This window comes from Macaca nemestrina, chromosome 7 (assembly GCF_043159975.1).
Source record: "Macaca nemestrina isolate mMacNem1 chromosome 7, mMacNem.hap1, whole genome shotgun sequence".
In the NCBI taxonomy this organism is placed as follows: Eukaryota; Metazoa; Chordata; class Mammalia; order Primates; family Cercopithecidae; genus Macaca; species Macaca nemestrina.
In genome coordinates, this window is record NC_092131.1 from 171,145,769 (window position 1) to 171,166,625 (window position 20,857).

Here is a 20,857-nt window from a genome sequence, read left to right on the forward strand (position 1 = left end):
TGTGTCTGGCCCATCTGTCTTTTAAAAAATGTTTTAAATTTGAAGTATAATTTATATTCAGTGAAATGCACAGATCTGGTATATATTTTCATCAATTTTAATAAATGCATTACCCATGTATCCCACCTCCTTTGAAGATATAGAACATTCCTATCATCCAGAAAGTTCTCCTGTGCTTTAACCCTGTCCGGCACTCCCCCAGCAGCTGATGAACGTGCTGACGACATTGGTACAGGATTCTGGCCTCCCCAAAAGAGCTGCTTTGACAAGCCTGCTTGCCTTACCCAGCACTAAGTCCCTGCCTGCTCTCTCAAAATTTCCATCTTTAAACTGGTTGTACTTATAACCCTCCCTCGTTAAGTCAATAGATAAACAAACCCTGAAAAAAACAACCCTTCCTGGCCCAGCAGCCCACAGCCTAATCTTTCCTGTATCCCCAACTATCATACATGTCACTCGCCGGCTGGTTCACCCTCACTAGGGTGGCAGCTGCACAGGAGTAGCTGGGCTGACCCATTAAGCAAGAAGCCAATAGCTGGACAGTGACACTCAGACCCCAGCCTGGGTGAGCCTGGCTGAAAGCCCCCTTCTTTCTGGTCTGACTGTGGAGAGAGGGGGCGGAGCATCCACAACTCTACTGCCCTCCGCATCCTTCAGCTGTGCTTCCTCCTGGGAGACGGAGCTGTTCATTCATTTGGCCAAAGCCTTCTTGAGGGCTATAGGTTTGACAGGCTGGGTGTGGGGGGGCCACCGTGCTAGAGAGAGAGAGGCTGGTGTGTCAGAAGGCAGCCACCTGGCCAGAGGAGGGTCAACCCCCTTGGTGACCTCCTTCCCCTGGCTGGAGACAGCGCCCTGCACTCTCCACATGTGACTGCTCCCCTCAGAGCCACTTCCAGGGGAGGGGTTCTAACCCTGTGGGTGGGGACACTGTGTTAGTTTACAGTGGGCCATGGCTCCCTCTGACATCTCCAACTCAGAGGCAGTGGAGAGAAGGTGAGGAATTCCCTGCATATCCTCCTTCCTAAGCACCCACCTCTGCACACATCCACATACGGAGACCCTGACGGTGGTCCCTGGGAGTGCCGCCATCTGTGCCTCCTTTCCATGCCTGCAGCAACCACGCCCACTCTCCAGACCCTCACCCACCTGGCTCAGTAGGGGCTGCACTGCCTGGGGTCCTGCCCCTATACCTGGGCCTCTGTACCCATCAGTTCCCCCAGTCTGGTTCTTATTTCCCCCAACAAGTAGGGAGCCGGTAAGGTCACCTGCTGAGCAAGCTGGGGGAGAGAGTAGGGCGGGGCTGGGAGGATGAGGAGGAGAAGCTTATGGTCGTGCTGCAGACTCAGTGGAGCAGAGTCTATGCAGGCCCATTGGCTGCCTAGCCAGTGGTGATCCCGCTCCCACCCTCACTTCTTTTTTGTTAACAAAACCGTGGACTCATTAAATATTGGACACCTATAAACCTCATGGACCCTCCTCCAGCCTCCCCGCCATGTATTGGTGAATCTAAGTCAACTCTAGTCATTTCATTCCTCTGGACACTGATTGCCTGGGGCTTGGGCATGAGCTGCTTCTTCACCTGAGCCTGAGCCACACGTGTCCTCTGCACCTACCAACTGATGCACTGGGCCAGGGAGAGCTCCGTATCGATGGAGATGAGCTGTGAGGAGCTGGTGGCTGGGCGGATCAGGTTGTTGTAATGTGTTTTGTTCAGAGGGTCGTCCATCAGCTTCTGCTCGGCATGGGCCACGCGGCAGTCCCCTGGCTAAGAACACAGACATGCTGGGCCCTTGTGCAACTGTCCCCCACTGCAGCTGACAGCTATGAACTGGGAGCCGAGAGGGCCAGGGAGCACAGGCACCCTGAGGGCCGGCTGAAGCAATGAAGGTGCTGGGGGGCCTGGCGCTCCCTGGGGACTTCAAATGACATTCATGACAGAGCTCAGTTACCTCCTCCCATGCCTCACCTCTTCCTCCTCCTCCTCCCTCGATCAATGAACAGCATCCCACGCTCCACACACCTGATACAAAACTGGGTGTCTCTTCCAGACTCCTCCCTCAGTTCATCCAAGTGGCCACCAAGTCCTGTCTGTCCTCCCATCTCCACGGCTACAGCCATGTCCCTGCCTCCCCTGCCCTGTCCACCTTCTGTTCTCTCCACCCGCACTCTGCCCCCGCCATCCATGTGCCATACAGTGGCAGACTGGTCTTTCCACAGCACACTGGACTAGCGCCCTTCCCTGCCCACAGCTCTCAGAGCTGGAGGTGGAGTTGAAACTCATGGTTTAGCATTCAGAGCTCTTTCCCCCTCGGCACTGGCTTATCCAGAGCGCTCACAGTGTGGGGCAGGAGCCCCTGACTCAAATGTGGGTTTGGTGCTGAACTGGGTCTGAGGTGGTGCTTTCCCTATGAAGAGACAGGGCTGAGATGCGGAGCTTTTCTGGGTTCAGAGTTAGACCCACAGAGTGCAAGGTTTCTCTGAGGCACCAAATGGAGGGTCCAGCTGGCAGCTGGCTCCTGGTCTGGAGCTTCAAGGAGAGGTGTCAGCTCAGAGCCACATTTAATAGCCAGCTGAAATGCAGCCTCCTGCAGGGAGCTCCTGGAGCTTCCATAGCCTCAGATCTGCCCCTCTGCATACCCCAGAGCCCTTGCCAAGTGGCATTTGGTTCTTCATGTCATCTCCCTCCCATGTCCGGGAGTAAAGGTGAGGTGCAGGGACTTGAGCTTGTGTACTCTGGTGTCTTAATGGAGAATGTGTCAAGTAGAGTGGAGGTGGCTTGGAAAGAGGGAGACTCAGAGGAGAGTGAAGGACACTGACCAGGCGAGCCTGGGAGCAGGAAAAGAGATGAGCGTGAGCAGAGGAAACTGCTGGGGCGGGGAGCGGATGGGAGGATCAGGGAATGAGGGGGCTGGAGAGGTGGGGGTAGGGATGCTGGCGAGGGGCTTCCTGGCTTGCCAGGCTCAGGAGTCGGTTACATCCTCCCACAAGGGCCAGCTCACCTGGTCGCCCCAAAGACCTCCCTCTTTGAGGTGAGACTAGAGGGCCCAGAGCACGGATGACCCAACTGATCAGGACAGAGGTGGACTCAGGTGGGTGCTGGGCTGGACTCCTGGCCGTGGGGAGCAGCCGCCACCCTGCCTACTGTGTCCACTTTCCAACTCGCTGCCCATCTGAGGAGATGCAATATTGGGCACCTTGTGAAACGTGCTCCTGGTGCACCTGCTGCCTGCTGCCCCTCCTGCAGAGTGCCCGGGCTCTCCAGAGGGGATTCCTGTGGAGGCTTGGCCTAGATTCTGAGTCCTGCCTCTCACACCCGGGGCTGCTACCCCAGAGGCCAGCTGCTTGAGTACCCTGGAAGCCTGTCTGTAGCCCCAGGCTACAGCTGGGTCCATCCCACAGCCCTTCTTTAGTGCATCTATTTGGACTGACTGGTCATTTCATAGAGAGGGGTATGTCTTGCCCCAGCTCATCTGGCATGTCTAAAGCAGCTGTGGAGTCAGAATCTGCAGCTCCCAGCCCCCAGCCCTGCAATAGTAGGAGAGGCTGGACCCACATCTCTGAAGTCCCACCGGGCTGGTGTGAGTGGGTTCCCAAGTCCAGGCCTGCTCTGCAGGCTGTGGGGCTCATGCACCAGCTCTGAGCCCACCTGATGTGCTCAGGTTGCTCACCTTTGGGCCTGTCCTGCCTCTCAAGCATTCAGTTGACCCCGCGGGCCCTTCCCTCATCTTGACCACCAGCTACAAGCTCTGACTTAGAGGTTCACAGAACCTTAGACCATTTGGCCCCCTCCCCCATTTCTCGGCTGTGGAAACTGAGATCAAAGAGGGGGAGCAACTTTCTCCAGGACTCCCAGCAAGTCAGAGGCAGAACCGGATCTAGGAACCTCTTCTCAACAGAGATTCTCCCTGTCCCCTGAGCCTTTTTCAGTGCCTCATTAACTTCCCTGTAAGGAGACTGCCCTGCTGAGGCTGGAAATGGTGCTGTCCAGGGCGGTGTGTGACCGTGACTGTGCCTGTGTTTCTACTTGTGAGTGGGTATGGGGGTGGGGATGAGGGGTGGGAATAAACAGCAGGGATGCTGGGGCTGGAATGCACTCCGCCTCACCCCAAAAAGGGGCGCAGGAGAGCCCAGCCAAGCACAGCACATGCTTCCACTTTCCAATCTGCTGAATGACTCTGAGGCTGGATGGGCTCAGAAGACAGGGAAGAGGCCTTTCCCCACAGATGACAGGGGGGCCCAGGATGGGCGGAAGCTTCTGCTGCAGCTTTGGGGGTCACATCCCAGCCCACAGGCTGACAGTTAAGCAGAGAAGCCGCCTCTAGGGGTCAGTCATGATCTAGTGATTCTGATGAGGAGGGGGCCCCACCAGCCTCTGTCCAGGGTCTTGTCTGGGAAAAACTGCTCCCTGGCAGAAATGGGCTAATAATCTGAGAGGAAGCCGTAGCTGAAATTCTAAACTGTGTGAGTGTGTGTCCAGTTTGAAAAAGCATACCGACTTCAACATTTATATTGAAAAAATGGAAAGCTATTCCCCTTGTTTTGGAATACAAACTACAGAAAGCAACAGTTCACAGAATCTTGTTGGAAATGTCACATTCTACATCTGGAAAGGCACAGTGACTTTCAACTGGGGTGTGTGTCCTTTACTGCGGAAGGAAAGATGAGTTTAGTGAAAGGCAGCTATGAATTTACCTTTTATAAAAAGCTTGCCATATACTACTAGTGCTTTTTCAATAATGTCAGAATCACCCAGATGCCTGGGTAAATGCAAATTCCCAGGCTTCGTTGCCAGAGACTCTGGTCCTGTGAGCCTAGGGTGGGGCCTGGAAATCTCTATGGGGTGGTGCAGGCTGCCCCAGGACCACACCTAAGAAACACTGCAACTGCCCCACACACACATCCAAGTCCCCAAATACGTAGGCAGGCATCTCATCTCCATAGAACAGATAGGGAAACTGAGGTCCAGAGTGGGGAAAGAAATGGCACAGGGTCACCCAGCAAGTAGTAGCAGAGCCACGACACACCCACTGCCTGCGGACACCATCTCTGATGACAGCTCCACCTCCCTTCAGGAACCTTGCCTACCCCCACCCCTACCTCTTGCTGCCCCTATGGTGGGTCTCTGTCCAAGGAAGATGTAGCACTGGTCCTCTAGGCTGACTGGGGCTCAGAGGAAAAGCTTGGCCCAGAGTGTAGGAGCTAGAAGGGTCCTTGGAATTCAGGTGGGGAAACTGAGGCCCAAAGAAGGGAGTCTTCAGATTTGAACTCTGTCTGGAGAAGGTCTGGGTCTCCTTCCTGAGTGGTAGGTTTGGCTTCACCAGCCCGGCCCTCAGTCAAGCTGTCTGTCCAGGCCCGCCACACCTCGGGGTGGGTGACCAGAGGCGGTGGTGCCATAAAACACGTTTCCTGGGAGATCCACCCCCAAAGCTCAAACATACCAGGGCTGGTGATTTGGGCACGCCCCCTTCCCTCTCAGCCCGGTTTCCCCATCTCTACAATAGCTGTGTTGGAGGAGACTTCTCTCTGAGACTGAGCTGCAGATGTTCTCCCGGGTGCCCACACCGCCCAGGTTGCTGGCTCCTCTGTGCCCACTCTTCAAGACAGTCAGCTCTTAGGTGAGGAAGGAGCCTCAGCCCTATTGGGAACAGGAGCCAGTGCACCCCCAGCCTCCCAGACCACTGGGGATGACCTGGGTTGCCTGAAAAGCCGGTGCCATCCAGTGCCACTGCCCAGGACACAGACACCCACCAGGGACGTTGGCCCTGGCCATCTCAGTGGCTCTGAGAAGAGGCGGCCCTCACTCCAAACCTCACAGAGCCACCCACACCTTCCCTCAGCCCAAAGAGGCTTTTAGGGAAGTGAATCATCTCAAGTTCATGCCCATGGGGTTGCTGAAAGAAAAGACAGCGTGGGGTGAGCTGGCGCGAGGGAGGGCTGCTCGGTGCAGACTTTGCAGGGAGGGCACTTAGGAAAAGGGACTGCAATCTGAGAGGGTGAGTAGCTCAGGGTTAAGGGGAGGAGATAGAGCTGGAGTGATCTGGCCTCATCGTCCTCCTTGGGCCTTCCAGCCTGGGCTCAGATGATTCAAGGGAGCAAGCACCTCCTTTTCCCAGCCAGGGAGTTCTCACCACGTTTTGGAATCAGTACCATTCCCTTGGGGGCTGGGGGACAGCCCCCACCTCCAGACCTGGCTGGAACTGCTGCCTCCATTCTGGATCCAAAAGAACCTCTAGTAGCTTCTCCATCTCCCTCGAAGGCCAGCCCCCCGCTGGCCCCGTGAGGGCCCCAACAGCAAATCTAACAACTGGAGGAATAAGGCAGGAAGGGCAGGGTCTGAGGGAGTGACCACCTTCAAAGGGCCGCTCGGCCACCTTCTCTCCAGGACTCTCAGGCTTGCTTTCATATTGCTCCCTTGACATCCTTTTGCTATAATCTGGCATGTAGACAGACAGATGGTCTTTAAAAGAAACAACGCTGTTGACATGGAGCAGACGTCCCCTTTGGGATGGTTTGGAGAAGTTAGGGTTGAGGGCATCCTCTCCTCTGCAAACTGCAGCAGTAATAGATGAGATATATAAAGTAAATAAAGGCCATGTGCGGTGGCTCACGCCTATAATCCCAACACTTTGGGAGGCCAAGGTAGGCGGATCACCTGAGGTCAGGAGTTGGAGACCAGCCTGGCCAACATAGTGAAACCCTATCTCAACTAAAAATATAAAAATTAGCCTGGCGTGGTGGTGCACACCTGTAGTCCCAGCTACTCAGGAGGCTGAGGCAGGAGAATCACTTGAACCCGGGAGGCAGAGCTGGCAGTGAACCGAGATCCTGCCACTGCATTCCAGCCTGGGCAACAGAGTGAGACTCTATCTCAAAAAATAAAAATTAAAATTAAAAATTAAAAAGACAAGCCCAGGCTGGAAAATAAGTTAATAATCTCCATGAATGAAAGGCAGAAAAGAAATGCAAAGTAGTTGTAGGCTGAAGAGCCTGGACCCTGCTGGGCTTTGGAAACCAAAGACAATGCCAGGTCTTTTGGGATAAAGGGACCAAATGACTCCTAGCTGGAAGCTGGGAACTTGGGTGTACCCCAGTAACTGAAAGGATGTTGGCCAGGAGTGGTGGCTCATGCCTATAATCCCAGCACTTTGGGAGGCTGAGGTGGGTGGATCACCTGAACTCAGGAGTTGGAGACCAGCCTGGCCAACTCCTGACCTACCCAACAGGGTGAAACCCCATCTCTACTAAAAAACACAAAAAAGTTAGCCAGGTGTGGTGGCGGGTGCCTGTAAACCCAGCTACTCGGGAGGCTGAGGCAGGAGAATCGCTTGAACCCGGGAGGCGGAGGTTGCAGTGAGCTGAGATCATGCCACTGCACTCCAGCCTTGGCAACAAGAATGAGACTCCATTTCAAAAAAAAAGAAAGGATGCTGGAGGGTGGAGGAGTCTGCTGCTGATCCGTGGTCTGTATCCCCGGCTTTATGGGATGTATACCTCCCCAATGTCCCCAGGACAGGAGCTTGCAAATGTTGTACATCCTGGAGGCCACTGCAAAACTGTTAAAGTCAGTCTAGCAAAGGGGATAGGATGAAATAGGTTTTTATAAAAATTTGACTTTTTTAAAAATAAAAGTAAAAGAAGAGCGATCTAATTATCTATCGAGAATAATATAATCTTGGTATGAAACCGGAACAAGGATGTACAAGAACAGTTCACGGTAGAACAGTCTGAATGACTAGTCTTTGTCACAGGGAGAGGGCACAGGGCAGTGCTTAGCGCTCGGCCTCTGGGGCCAGGCAATCCGGATTTGTACTCCTGCTGCCACTGCTTATCTCCCCTGTGACCTTAGGGAAAATGACTTGCCTTCACTGTGCCTTAACTCCCTCGTAGATAAAGGGGGAAATAACCTTTACAATAAGCCTTCTAGGATGAAATGAAATAACTCAAGGAAACTAACTTAACAATACTCAGAACATAGAAAAAAGATGTTAGCTATTATTGACTTTTATGAACATGAATTCCAAAATTTTAAATAAAATAATACCAAGTCAAATACAGCAATGTACACACACACACAAATAATGCATCATCGTGAATTAGGTTTTATTACAATAATGCAAGGGCAGAGTCAACATCAGATAATGCACTATTAGCATGCTAGCATTTTTTTTTTTTTTTTTTTTTTTTAGACAAGGTCTCACTGCCACCCAGGCTGGAGTGCAGTGTTAAGATCTTGGCTCACTGCAACCTCCACCTCCCTGGCTCAAGCAATCCTACCCCCAAGCCTTCCAAAGTGCTGGAATTACAGGAGTGCATGACCACACTGGCCCTATCTCCCTTAGTGTATAGCAACTATCATATTTACTGGTAAATTTTTAGAAGCAATTTTCATCAAAGTTAGCACGTAGACAAGGGTACCTTCTATCATTGTCTTTATTGAACATGGCACTGGAGGTCCTAGGCAATGTGTTAGGCTAATACATATGAAATTGCCATTTTTTTAAGGTTATGAGATGCCGGGCGCTGTGGCTCACGCCTCTAATCCCAGCACTTTGGGAGGCCAAGGCGAGTGGATCACGTGAGGTTAGGAGTTCGAGACCAGTCTGGCCAACATGGCAAAACCCCGTCTCCACTAAAAATACAAAAATTAGCTGGGTGTGGTTACACACACCTGTAATCCCAGCTACTTGGGAGGCTGAGGCAGGAGAATTGCTTGAACCTGGGAGATGGAGGTTGCAGTGAGCAGAGATTGTGCCACTGCACTCCAGCCTGGGAGACAGAGCGAGACTCCACCTAAAAAAAAAAAAAAAAAAAAAAAAAAAAGGAAAAGAAAAGAAATCAGCCAGGCTCTGTGGCTCACGCTTGTACTCCCAGCACTTTGGGAGGCTGAGGCAGGCAGATCATCTGAGGTTAGGAGTTAGAGACCAGCCTGGTCAAAATGGTGAAACCCCATCTCTACTAAAAACAAAATAAAACAAAGCAAAAAAAAGAACACACACACACACACACACACAAATTAGCTGTGTGTGGTGGGTTACTCAGGAGGCTGAGGCAGGAGAATCTCTTGAACCTGTGAGGTGGAGGCTGCAGTGAGCCGAGATGATGCCACTGCACTGCACTTCATTTCAACCTGGTGACAGAGCGAGACTCTGTCTCAAAAAAAAAAAAAAAAAAGAAACGAAGGACATAAAATTTTTTAATTGGAAAGAAAATAACTACCTGTATTTGCAGACCGTATGATTGTCTATACAGAAAATCCAGAAGAATATACAGGGATGCACTCGAGTCTGGGTGACAGAGCAAGACTCCGTCTCAAAAAAAAAAAAAAAAGATAGTATTTTGAGAGTAGACTACTGCTTTTTATTTTCACTTAATGTTCACAAGCCTTAAGTGTAGGCTGCCCAGTCAACTTTTGTTGTGTGGGGGCTGCTCTTCTCTAGTACCCAGGAAAGATGAGAACTGTGCCTCAAGGAGCCAGAAACCACGATCTTTTTTCATGAGTCTTGCTCACCTTTTGGGTGGTATCCGATGAAGCTGGTGTCTGACCTGTGGTGGTCACACCCAGGACCCTTGGCTTAGGCTCAGTATCTGGTGTGGCAAATCACTCAGTATATGTCTTAGTCTTTTTTCTCTTGCTTATAACAGAAGATCTGAAACTGAGTAACTTATAAAGAAAAGGAATACAGTTATGGAGGCTGAGAAGTCCAGGGTCAAAGGGCCTGCTTGTTAGTGGAGATTCTGCAGAATCCTGAGGCAGTACAGGGCATCACATGGTGAAAGGGCTGTGCATGCTAACATGCAGGTCTCTCTTCCTCTTCTTAAAAGCCACCATTTCCCCCTCCCACGATAACCCATTAATCCATAAATGGGACTGCCATTCAAGAAGGCAGAGCCCTGGTGATCCAGTCACATCTCAGTATTGCCGCATCAGGAATTAAGTTTCAACATGAGTTTTGGAGGGGATATTCGGACCATAGCATTGTGATAGTGCTACAATTTTTCTTTTTTTTTCTTTTTTTTTTTTTTGAGATGGAGTCTTGCTCTGTCGCCCAGGCTGGAGTGCAGTGGCGCAATCTCGGCTCACTGCAAGCTCCTCCTCCTGGGTTCATGCCATTCTTCTGCCTCAGTCTCCCGAGTAGCTGGGACTACAGGCGCCTGCCACCTTGCCTGGCTAATTTTTTTGGTATTTTTAGTAGAGACGGGGTTTCACCGTGTTAGCCAGGATGGTCTCAATCTCCTGACCTCGTGATCCACCCTCCTTGGCCTCCCAAAGTGCTGGGATTACGAATAGACATGAGTCACTGCGCCCGGCCAGTGCTATGATTTTCAAACCATTTCTCAATGGTGTATTTTTTTCAATTGTTAAAAACCTAGTGGTTTTTTTGAAGAATTGATCTAATTTGGAAACTTAGAATAAAACTCAGATATATGGCATGTACCTTACTAGATGACTTTATAACGTGTATGTAATGTTTGCCTACACTTCTGGGTCTAAAATAGAAAGGGGTTGAAAGATGAGTATCATGTGCAGAATATCTTAAAATTTGAAATGAAACATGATAAACTAACTCAAGGCTTGACTTTTAAACAAACTGTGATGGGGAAATGAAGAATTAAAGTTGGTAACCAGGAGGAGTACTCATTTAAAACAAAAACAGAAAAGGATATTTGAGTAATGCATTCTTTGCTTTCCTAATGCTTATTCTTGGTGACTTGAATAGTTATTTCAGAAGTTGAAAATTTTCTTTTTGCTACAGTTTGCTTACTCTGGAATAATAAATAATGATAATAAATATTTATTATTTATTATAACAAATATTAATTCTGATATAGTTATAATAATTTACTCATAATATATTGATGATAGTTTATTAATATATTGATATTTGTTGTAATAATAAATATTCCTTAATAATAATAATAACAGTAAATATTCCAGAGGAATATTCTTAAGTGAACCTAGAAAGAAATTATAGGTTTTGTTAGCTCATGTTCTACCTGCCCTTTATGTTTCAGGCTTGGGATGATGTAGTTCGTAAAGAAAAACCTAAAGAGGATGCATATTAGTATAAAAAGCATTTAACATTAGTCCATGAGAAGAGTAAATTGAGCATTGCTGAAATATATGAACACGAGGACACCAAACTCAACCAGGTGAGAAAGCCTGTAAGGCAAAACGATTATTATTAAAGAAGTAGAAGTAGAGAACTAGGCTTTTTGTGACTGTTGAAATCATGAAACAGGAATCTTGAGTTCTTCAGTTACCTCGTTTAAGTATAAAACTGAACATGCTAGGAATAGAAGGGTTATAATGGTCCCACTGAATGTGAGGGGTTGGGGGAGTTTGCTTTGCAATTAGCCTGTGGTCACCTGACACTTTTACAACTAATTATTAACTTTATAGCAATTATTACGGTGGTGCTGCAAGTTTAAAGCTGTTTCTCATTGATATTTTGAAGTTACTGGTATGTTTTACATGATTATGAATTCATTATCATTTTAGGTCTGTTTTTTCTTTCACTTAAAGAAATCTCTGGTTAAATAGCAGAGCAAGGTCATATTTCCAGGAATATTATATTCTGATATAATAATTGAATTATTCCTTCACATTTGATTTATTGGGAATGTGGTTAATATGTGCTTGGAGATCAGATGGCATTTTTATTCTTCAAAAACCATTTATGATTCCTACCAGATTTTCTTAATGAATGCCACTCAGGTAGCAACAGCAAATTGCCCTGATGCCACCGTGAAGCTGAAAAACTGAAAAGATTCGAATTTAAATTCTTCCTGGCTGCCTTGGCAATCCAAGATAATAGCTGAAGGAGAATGCATACAGTTTCATTTGAATCTTTGAGTAGATCCAGTAGATGCAGGAAGCATTTGGTGACCACGAGAGTTGAAAATTAAATACGTAATGCAACAGCTTGTGCCTGCTCTAGACGTCAGTTTCATTTCTCTCGCAGAAGTCAATAGCCAGTTCGGAAGTTTTTGAGGATGGACTTGGAGTTCTAGTGTATTAATGAACTGGGCTAATTCTAGATGTGAAATGATGGTAAACAGTACATGTAGGAGCCTTTACTCACACTTGTGTATGTAATGTGGCTCAGAAAAATGCTGCCAAGCAAATATTTGATTTTACAGATATTATTACCTAGAATGAGGTGAAAGGACACGGTTAGGATTTTTTTTCAGTGTGGTGTAAGTTAAAATAGTAAGAAGCAGTAGTAGCGTAATTCCTGGCCATGCCTGGAAGTTGAGTGCTGACAATGGACATTGGAACAGACCTGGATGCATCTCTGGCATGAGGGTCAGGAAGCAGCTAGCCTGTTGCTTCCCAGTTCTGGGTTTTTTTGTGTGTGTTTTGTTTTTTTCCATGTCTTAATAAACAAACAAACAAAAAGGCCTCTTAGCCATTTAGAATAAGCATTTGGGTCCTAGGGGAGCAGAGAGAGAAGTATGAAATTTACTTTTTCTCTTCAGTAGAGTTGAAATTGCTGTCAATTTTTTCAATGTGATTTGTCAGAATAAACCTTTAACATATTATATGTAAATAAAAGAAAAAAAAGTCCCTACAATCCAAATGGATATTTGGATAATTTTATGAAGTCTATATTAACACTTTAGTTCTTTTTTATCAGCCCACAGTAAAGTCCCATAGCCATGAAGCAGTTGCTGCCCTTTCCTCACTAGCCCCAGCCCCAGCAATCCCCAGTCTGCATCCTATCTTTGTGGATTTGCCTATTTTGGATATTTGATATAAATGGAGCCTTACAACATGCAGCCTTTAATTTCTGACTTCTTTCATTTAGCATCATGTTTTCAAGACTGTGGCATTTGTTAGTGCTTCATTTCTTTCTTACGGTTGTATGGTTTTCCATTGTGTGTATGTACTCCAGTTTATCTGTTCATCCGTTGATGGGCATTCAGGCTGTTTCCACCTTTTGACTGCTAATTGTGCTGTGCACATGTATCTGTTTGAGTACTTGATTTTAATTCTCTTGGTTTTACACCCAGGAGTGCTTGCTGGGTAGGATGGTAATTCTCTGTGTAGCTTTTTTTTCTTTTTCTTTTCTTTTTCTTTTTTTTTTTGAGACGGAGTCTCGCTCTATCCCCCAGGCTGGAGTGCAGTGGTGCCATCTCAGCTCACTGTAAGCTCCTCCTCCCAGGTTTACGCCATTCTCCTGCATCAGCTTCCCGAGTAGCTGGGACTACAGGCGCCCACCACCATGCCTGGCTAATTTTTTGTATTTTTAGTAGAGACGGGGTTTCACCGTGTTAGCCAGGATGGTCTCGATCTCCTGACCTCATGATCCGCCTGCCTTGGCCTCCCAAAGTACTGGGATTACAGGCATGAGCCACCGCACCCAGCCTTCTCTGTTTAGCTTTTTGAGGAACTGCCTGCCAAGCTTGTTGCCATTGTGGCTACATCATTTTACAGCCCCATCAACAATGCACAGGTGTTCCAGTTTCTCCATCCTTGCCAGCACTTGTTATCACTTGCTGTTTTCTTTTAACAAAAATTGTAGCCACCCTAGGGGGGAATAGCTTAGTTCGCTACAGAAGTAAATACCAAGGGAATTAAATTTTAAATTTTGCATGTTATAGGTAATGGTTACTGTAGCTCCTAAAATGCACATCACATTCTTCCTTTGGTAGGCGCTGGAACCATCTGGTGCTGCTACTTTTAATTTTCCTTGTGGAATGTTTCTTTGTAGCTGAAGCTTTGGTGATGAGAAACTGGGAATACCCTGATTTGCCTTTAGTGTTTTGTCCTGTGATATATATAAAGCTTCATAGTTTGATGTTGTTGAACTTATTTCCTAAGCAAAAAACAGCGGAAGAAGAAAATTCAGAATACACAGAAATTCAGATGATGGATTCCCTCTTTTTAAAATTGGATGCCCTCTCAAACTGCCACTTTATCCCTAAACCAGTATGTGTGTTAACAGTTCATTGTGTAGCTAGAGCAGGGTGACCTTAATAGCTTTGAGCCTTTCGGATAGCTCTTTACTTTGTTTCAGGATACAAACCTGCAGTAGTTCCCTGTAAATTCCAAGGCAGGGTTGCTGTCATTAGCAGCTCAGAGCTGAGGCTGCCTCTGGCATGTCCCGGAAGCCTATTAGAATTTAATCTTGAGCTGTTAGCTTGAGAACCCAGCTCTCCGTGTTACCTTTGCGAATTAGTTTGGGAACTAAACCGTCACTTTAAGAGTCTGTGCTGTCAAAGAATGCATTCCAGGTTGTGAAGTGCTGTGTTACCAAAGCTCACTGGAATGCAGGTGGGGTTTGCTCTGTGTCTTCATGCATTTGGCCATAGACATAGCAGCCCACTCACTAGCTACTGTGCAGTTTCTTCCGTTCCAGTTCCGCGACGTTGTTGGAAAAAGTGGAATATCGGCCAGGTGCAGTGGCTCACACCTGTAATCCCAGCACTTTGAGAGGCCGAGGCGGGCGGATCATGAGTTCAGGAGATCGAGACCATCCTGGCTAACACGGCGAAACCCCGTCTCTACTAAAAAATACAAAAAATTACCCCGGCATAGTGGCGGGCGCCTGTAGTCCCAGCTACTCGGGAGGCTGAGGCAGGAGAATGGCGTGAACCCGGGAGGCGGAGCTTGCAGTGAGCTGAGATCGCGCCACTGCACTCCAGCCTGGGCGACCAAGCGAGACTCTGTTTTAAAAAAAAAGAAAAAAAAAAAAAGTCAAATATGTTGGTGGTTATTTTTTAATAGGAGAAAAATAAAGCTGGAAATATAAAAACAGCTCCTGAAAAAACAGCTACAGACAAAAAACGAGAGCGGAGGAAAAATAAATACTAAAAGCATATGAAAATAAAAGAGAAGGAGAAGCAGAGAAAACTGCTTGAAAAGAGCAGTCCAGATCAAGCAGGGAAATACACAAAGCACTAGCTTTGGAAAAGTTAAACAGCTGACCAAAACTGGCAAAGCTTCCTTCAGAAAGGTGAGGACAAGGGAAAGAAAACTGCTCAAGGGGACCTTTGAGGGGACAGTACTGGGTGACTGGAATGTCTGAGCCAGACACCAGCCCACTTGCAGGATGGAGACGCATGCTGCTGACTGGTGGGAACCACAGCCTTAAACGTTCTGGAGTTTTTCAGGTAGGGTCCTCCCAATCACCTGGGTCCTGGCAGCAGCTTTTCTTCCACTCCCTTTTCGCTTAAATTATAGAAACACTGTAGCAGTATAAAATGTATAGAATGCCTCTATGCTGACTGATTTAGTTTTCTGTAATTCTAGTCTTTTTTCATACTTATAGTTGTGTACATTGTTGTAATAATAATGACGTACTAATACATTTTTGGCTTTTTTTCACTTAACAGTACATTTTACAGCATAAGCATGTGTTATTTTTAATTGCAGGATGAAGGTACAGACAAGGCCTTAAAGTCTTGTCAAGCATTCTTTTCTAAATTACAAGATCAAGTAAAAACGCAAATCAGTGATGGAAAGAAAACAGAAAAGACAAAGAAGAAAAGACAGGATATTTCCGTTCATAAATTAAAGCTGTAATATATTTTGAACATAATGTAAATATTAATGTGTAAGCTTATATCTTATCATCGTTCTGTTTTATAATAAAATGATTGAGAACCGTTCTTTGCATCAGTGGCCGATATTTGAGAATTCCATGGTGTGAAAAGACAAACTCCAAACTCTTTACAGAGCCCGGCTGGTTTTCACCGGGTGTGAAGCAGGACCTGGCTCCCCAGGCCCTTCCTGTTCAGGCGCTGCCTGAGCTGATCCTGCTGTGCTCTTGCCATGGCCCGGGCCGGTGTGAAAGCCAGGCCAGCTTGCCCATGTGGGATGGTGAGCAAGCACTGGCTTGCAGGCTGGGAAGAGGACAGAGCTAGCCAACCCCCTCACAACAGCAGAGGCCCCACTCTCTGGGGTCTTGATTTCCTTCTCCCACTGCCCTATCATTTCACAAAACAATAGCATTTTTATGCCTGTGCCTTACTTCTTTCCCCTTTGGGAAATGATCTCATGTCACCTGAACACAGGCTTAGTGTAGGCTATAAAGCACTATCCACAACCAGATGCAGAGGACAGCTATGATGAAGTGAATCTAGAAGCAATAGAAGCTCAATACATCCAGGGATGTAGACTGCAGTCTGCAGAGTGTTCTGTGACCACCAAGTGCTCATTGTTTCAACCTCCCCATCCAGGGAAAATTGCCCTTTGCCTGATAGGCTCTCATATTGATTTGATGGAAATGCGGTAAGCCTTAGTCCAGATGGGTAGACAATGTGGACTAAGATTCCACCAAAGTAATAGGTAAAGTCCTTCTGGTTTTTAATCCACAAGGGATCAGTCACAGTAGTCAAGGAGAGCCTGTGGAAGTTTGCATTCTGCATTCCTGTTACTGCAGAAGCTGGCTGCAGCAGGGTAGAGGTAGGCTGTACGGGGCTAAATTAAGCACTGGTTTTTGTCCATTTGTGCTGCTATAACAAAATACCTGCGACTGGGTCATTTATAAACAACAGAAACATTTCTTATGGTTCCGGAGGCTGGAAGGTCTAAGATGAATGTGCTGGGAAATTCAGTGTCTGGTGAGAGCTGCTCTCTCTGCTTTGAGATGGTTGCTTGTCATGTCCTCACTTGGTAGAAGGTGGAAGGGCAAAAACCACCAAACTCACTCTGTCAAGCCTTTCATAAGGATGCCAATCCCATCCATGAGGGCTTTGCCTTCAAGACTTAATCCTCTAAAGGTCCTACCTCTTAATATCTCACTGTCCATTAAGTTTCAACACATGAATTTTAAAGAACACATTCAGACCATAGCGCTCTGTCCCTGGCTTCTCAAATTCATGTTCTTAAATGAATACATTCGTTCCATCCCACTAGCCACCAACATCTTATCTTGTTCCAGCATCAACTTTAAATTCTAAGTCCAAAGTCTCACGTAAACATATGGGTAAGACTGACAAAGTATGATTCATCCTGAGCCTAATTTCCCTCCAGCTGTGAAATCAAACAAGTTATGTGCTTCCAAAATACAATCGTGGAATGGGCATATGGTAGATATTCCCATTCTAAAAGGGAGAAATAGGAAAGAAGAAAGGAATAGCTTAGTCCCAAGTAAGTCCAAAACCCAACAGGGCAAGCAACATTAAATCTCGAGGCTTGAGGATAATCTTTGACTTTATGTCTCACCTTCCAGTCACAATGGGGTGAGGGTTGGTTCCCCAGGGGTTCAGGTGGCCCCAACCCCATAGCTTTATTGGGTGCAGCCTGTGCCCTGGCTCTCACTGGTTGGTCTTGTGCCTGCAGGTTTCCCAGGCTGGCATTGCACACCGGTGGCTCTAGAGGTCCAGGGTCTCAGGGGTGGCCCTGCTCCAATGACTCTCTGGGCATTGCCTGTGAAGGCATTCTCTGCTGTATCCCCACCTTGTGACAGTTCTCTGCCTGCATCTGATGCCCCTCAGTCCTTGTCATACCTCAGTCACTTGGTTTTCCGGCTGCCAACTCTCTCTTCCTCCTACTGCACCAGCTCAGTCTCCTTTGCAGGCTCCTCCTCAATGCCCTGCCTTTTGTTATGGAATGCTCAGTCTTCTCACCATTTAGTTCTCTATTTACAGTCAATCCTTGGTCCCATATATTAATACCATTTAAACCCCAACAACTCCCAAATTTAATTTCCATCCTGACCTGACTTGATTAATCAATTCAAGGATTTTCGTCTACAAGAATATCTAAATATTATCTCAAACTTACACGTCTGAAACTGAACTCTTACTCTTTCCCCTCCATCTTGCCAGTTGCTAGGCCAAAGCCCTCAGAGTTTCCCTTGACTCTTCCTCTCTTGTACCTTACCATCTTTACCATGAGCAGATCCTGCTGGCTCAGCCTTCTAAATATATTCAGAATATGACGATTTCTTATCAATTGCAATGCTAACACACTGACCCATGCCACCATCATCTCTCCTTGGATTACTGCATCAGTCTTCTGTTTTCCTTGCTTCCTCTCTTGCTTTCCTCCTTGTGTGCCCCAAGCTCTAGCTCTATTCTTTTTTTTTTTTTTTTAGGTGGAGTTTTTCTCTTGTTGCCCAGGCTAGAGTGCAATAGTGCAATCTCGGCTCACAGTAACCTCCACCTCCTGGGTTCAAGCGATTCTCCTGCCTCAGCCTCCCGAGTAGCTGGGATTACAGGTGTGTGCCACCATGCCTGGCAAATTTATTTATTTTGTATTTTTAGTAGAGATGGGATTTTGCCATGTTGGCCAGGCTGGTCTCAAACTCCTGACCTCAGGTGATCCGTCGGCCTCCCGAAGTGCTGGGATTACAGGCATGAGCCACCGCACCTGGCCTCAAGCTCTATTCTTACTGCAACAGGGAAAGGGGTCCTTTTAGAGCTTATGCTCAAAATCATTGTCTCCCTTCCTCCCATCTCACTCAGAGTCAATGCTCAAATCCATACAATGACCTGCAGGGTCATACATCAGGTGCTGACACACAGTAAGTAGCTGGATGGCAAGTTAGCCAGCTGTTTTTGTAAATAAAATTTATTGGAACAAAACCACACTCATATGTTACATATTGTCTATAGATGCTTTCACACTACAATAGTTGTGTTGCCTAGTTATGATGGAGGCCACATGGTCCCAAAAGCCTCAAACATTTATTACCTGGCCCTTTACAGAACAAATTGGCTAACACTTGCCCTCCATGGTCTGGCTCTCTGCTGCCTCCCTGGCTTTGCTTTCTTCTGCCTCCTTGGTGTTCTTAGAGTCCGCTAGACAATCTTCTGCCTCAGGGCTTTTACATGTGCTGTTGCTGTTTCCTGGACTACCATGGCCTTCTCTTGGTCCACACCATTACCTCCTTCAGGCCAATGTCAATCTTCAAATGTCATCTTGTCAGTGAGGCCTTTCCTTACCACTCTTTCAATTTGTAACCCTCTCACCCCTGAGATGTTTCTGGCTTTACTCGTCTTCGATTTCACCACACAGTTCACTTTTTAAATTTCTCTATCTTCTTCCACCAGAATGTATCCTTCATGACGACTTCCCCTCCCTCCAAGGAAGAATTTCCTCCCATTCCTCATCGTTCACTGCCACATATTTTCAGCATCTAAAATGTTACCCGGAATGAGGTAGGTAATCAATACATTCTTGTTAATGAACTCCCTATTTATGTCCTTATTCTCTTCAGTTTGCTCATTTATGCACTCATTCAATGTATATTTATGAATAATTACACAACGCTAGCCACTGCTGCAGGCAGCAGCGATGTTATAGTAAAGGCAACAAACACAACCAAAGGCAACAAACACAACCGCCTGATCTCAAGAAGCTTGCATTCTAGGTCATTCACGGTGGGCTGGAACACGCTGGTGTCAGTGCTTCAGGGCTGATTGTTAAATTTTCAGCTGTTAGGCCGGGCGGGGTGGCTCACGCCTATAATCCCAGCACTTTGGGAGGCTGAGGCGGGCGGATCACGAGGTCAAAAGATCGAGACCATCCTGGCTAACACAGCGAAACCCTGTCTCTACTAAAAATACAAAAAATTAGCCGGACGTGGTGGTGGGCGCCTGTGCTCCCAGCTACTCGGGAGGCTGAGGCAGGAAAATGACGTGAACCCGGGCGGTGGAGCTTGCAGTGAGCTGAGATCGCGCCACTGCACTCCAGCCTAGGCCACAGAGACAGAACGAGACTCCATCTAAAAAAAAAAATAATAATAATTTCAGCTGTTAAACACAGCCATTATTAAAAGTTAAATAAATTATATAACCTTACAAATAAATTACATTAAAAAGAGAAGTTATAAATACTCAAGACGCATCACTTCCTAATCGCTACCTTTTATTTCTTGGTTCTTGATTATTTCAAGGGAATCAGATAACCGGTGATTAGTACTATCTTTTGGAAAACCCAGCTCAGTGGTTTTCCAGCTGAAACTCCCTCTCTCTGATTGGCAGGAGTCAGCCTAAGTAGAGTTCCACGTGTTGGTTGCAGAAGTCGCCCGCCTTCTCGCAGGGGGCTGTTTGCTCGCTTTGACACTGACTGCTCCCGCAACAAACAAGTTTAGCCTGCTCGCCCTTCCCACCGACTGGGGAGAGAAGTCTCAGAGTGCACAGCAGCACAGAAGGCGTGCGGGGACGCACAGGCGCCTGCCTCTGCGGGCGGGAAAGGAAGGAGGCAGCTGGGTTTCCGCTCCAAGGCTCAGCCCGCCTCCGCCACCTAAGGTATGGGAGCCTTTAAACGTGGAAAGGAAAGGAGATCGATCACTCGAGCCTCCACTTGCCAAGCCTGTGGAAGCGAGACGCGGGGATCGGCTGGGAATGTCTGGAAGCGCCGGCGCGCGGAGCCAGGTGGGAGGTGCGCGGTGGCCGCGCGGGGATCTTGCGCGACAGGGCACCGAGGGAAGGAGGACGCGAGGGCAGCCGGGCCCGAGGGAGCAGGGAGGGTGGCTCGGGCTCAGTCGCGTGGCCCCAGGTGCGCAGCCTTGGCCCTGCAGCGCCCGCCGTGCTGGCCGGGGCCTCGGCTCCGCAGCAGAGGCCGGCGGCGGTGGCAGGCGGCGCGGGCGCAGCTGCCCGAGGCTGGGGCGTTTCATCTGCGCCGGCCTGTGGGGCGGGCATCACCCTGGGCCACGCGCTGATATTCTCCATCATACTTAGAAAAAGTTACTCATACGGTGGTCTTATAAAGGGTCTGAAGTGGTCAAATTGTCCCTTTTTAGAAACGGATAGTTTTAGGTCTTAAAGATGTCCTAGAAATTAGCCTTACAAGCCCGGCTATGTCATTTTATGGTAAGGGACCCTAAGATCGCGTACAGAGCTTGTCGGAGGGGTTTGGGCTTCTGTCTCACGCTCAGGGTTGTCTCTTCATTCCAGGAGA

General features: G+C 47.6%; 1 protein-coding gene and 1 pseudogene across 5 annotated transcripts in view; one reads left to right on the plus strand and one right to left on the minus strand.

Moving 5' to 3' along the window:
* Window positions 1-2,436: 2,436 nt before the first annotated feature.
* LOC139364033 (uncharacterized) lies at window positions 2,437-6,440 on the minus strand (annotated as a pseudogene).
* Window positions 6,441-20,147: 13,707 nt separating this feature from the next.
* LOC105497517 (FANCD2 and FANCI associated nuclease 1) overlaps window positions 20,148-20,857 on the plus strand; it is a 39,291-nt gene continuing 38,581 nt past the window's right edge. For 2 of the 5 annotated variants that reach the window (XM_011768663.3, XM_011768664.3), the window contains exon 1: window positions 20,528-20,769. The gene's annotated coding sequence lies outside the window, so the exon portion shown is untranslated. The other 3 variants (XM_011768665.3, XM_011768667.3, XM_011768666.3) reach the window with 3 other exon arrangements.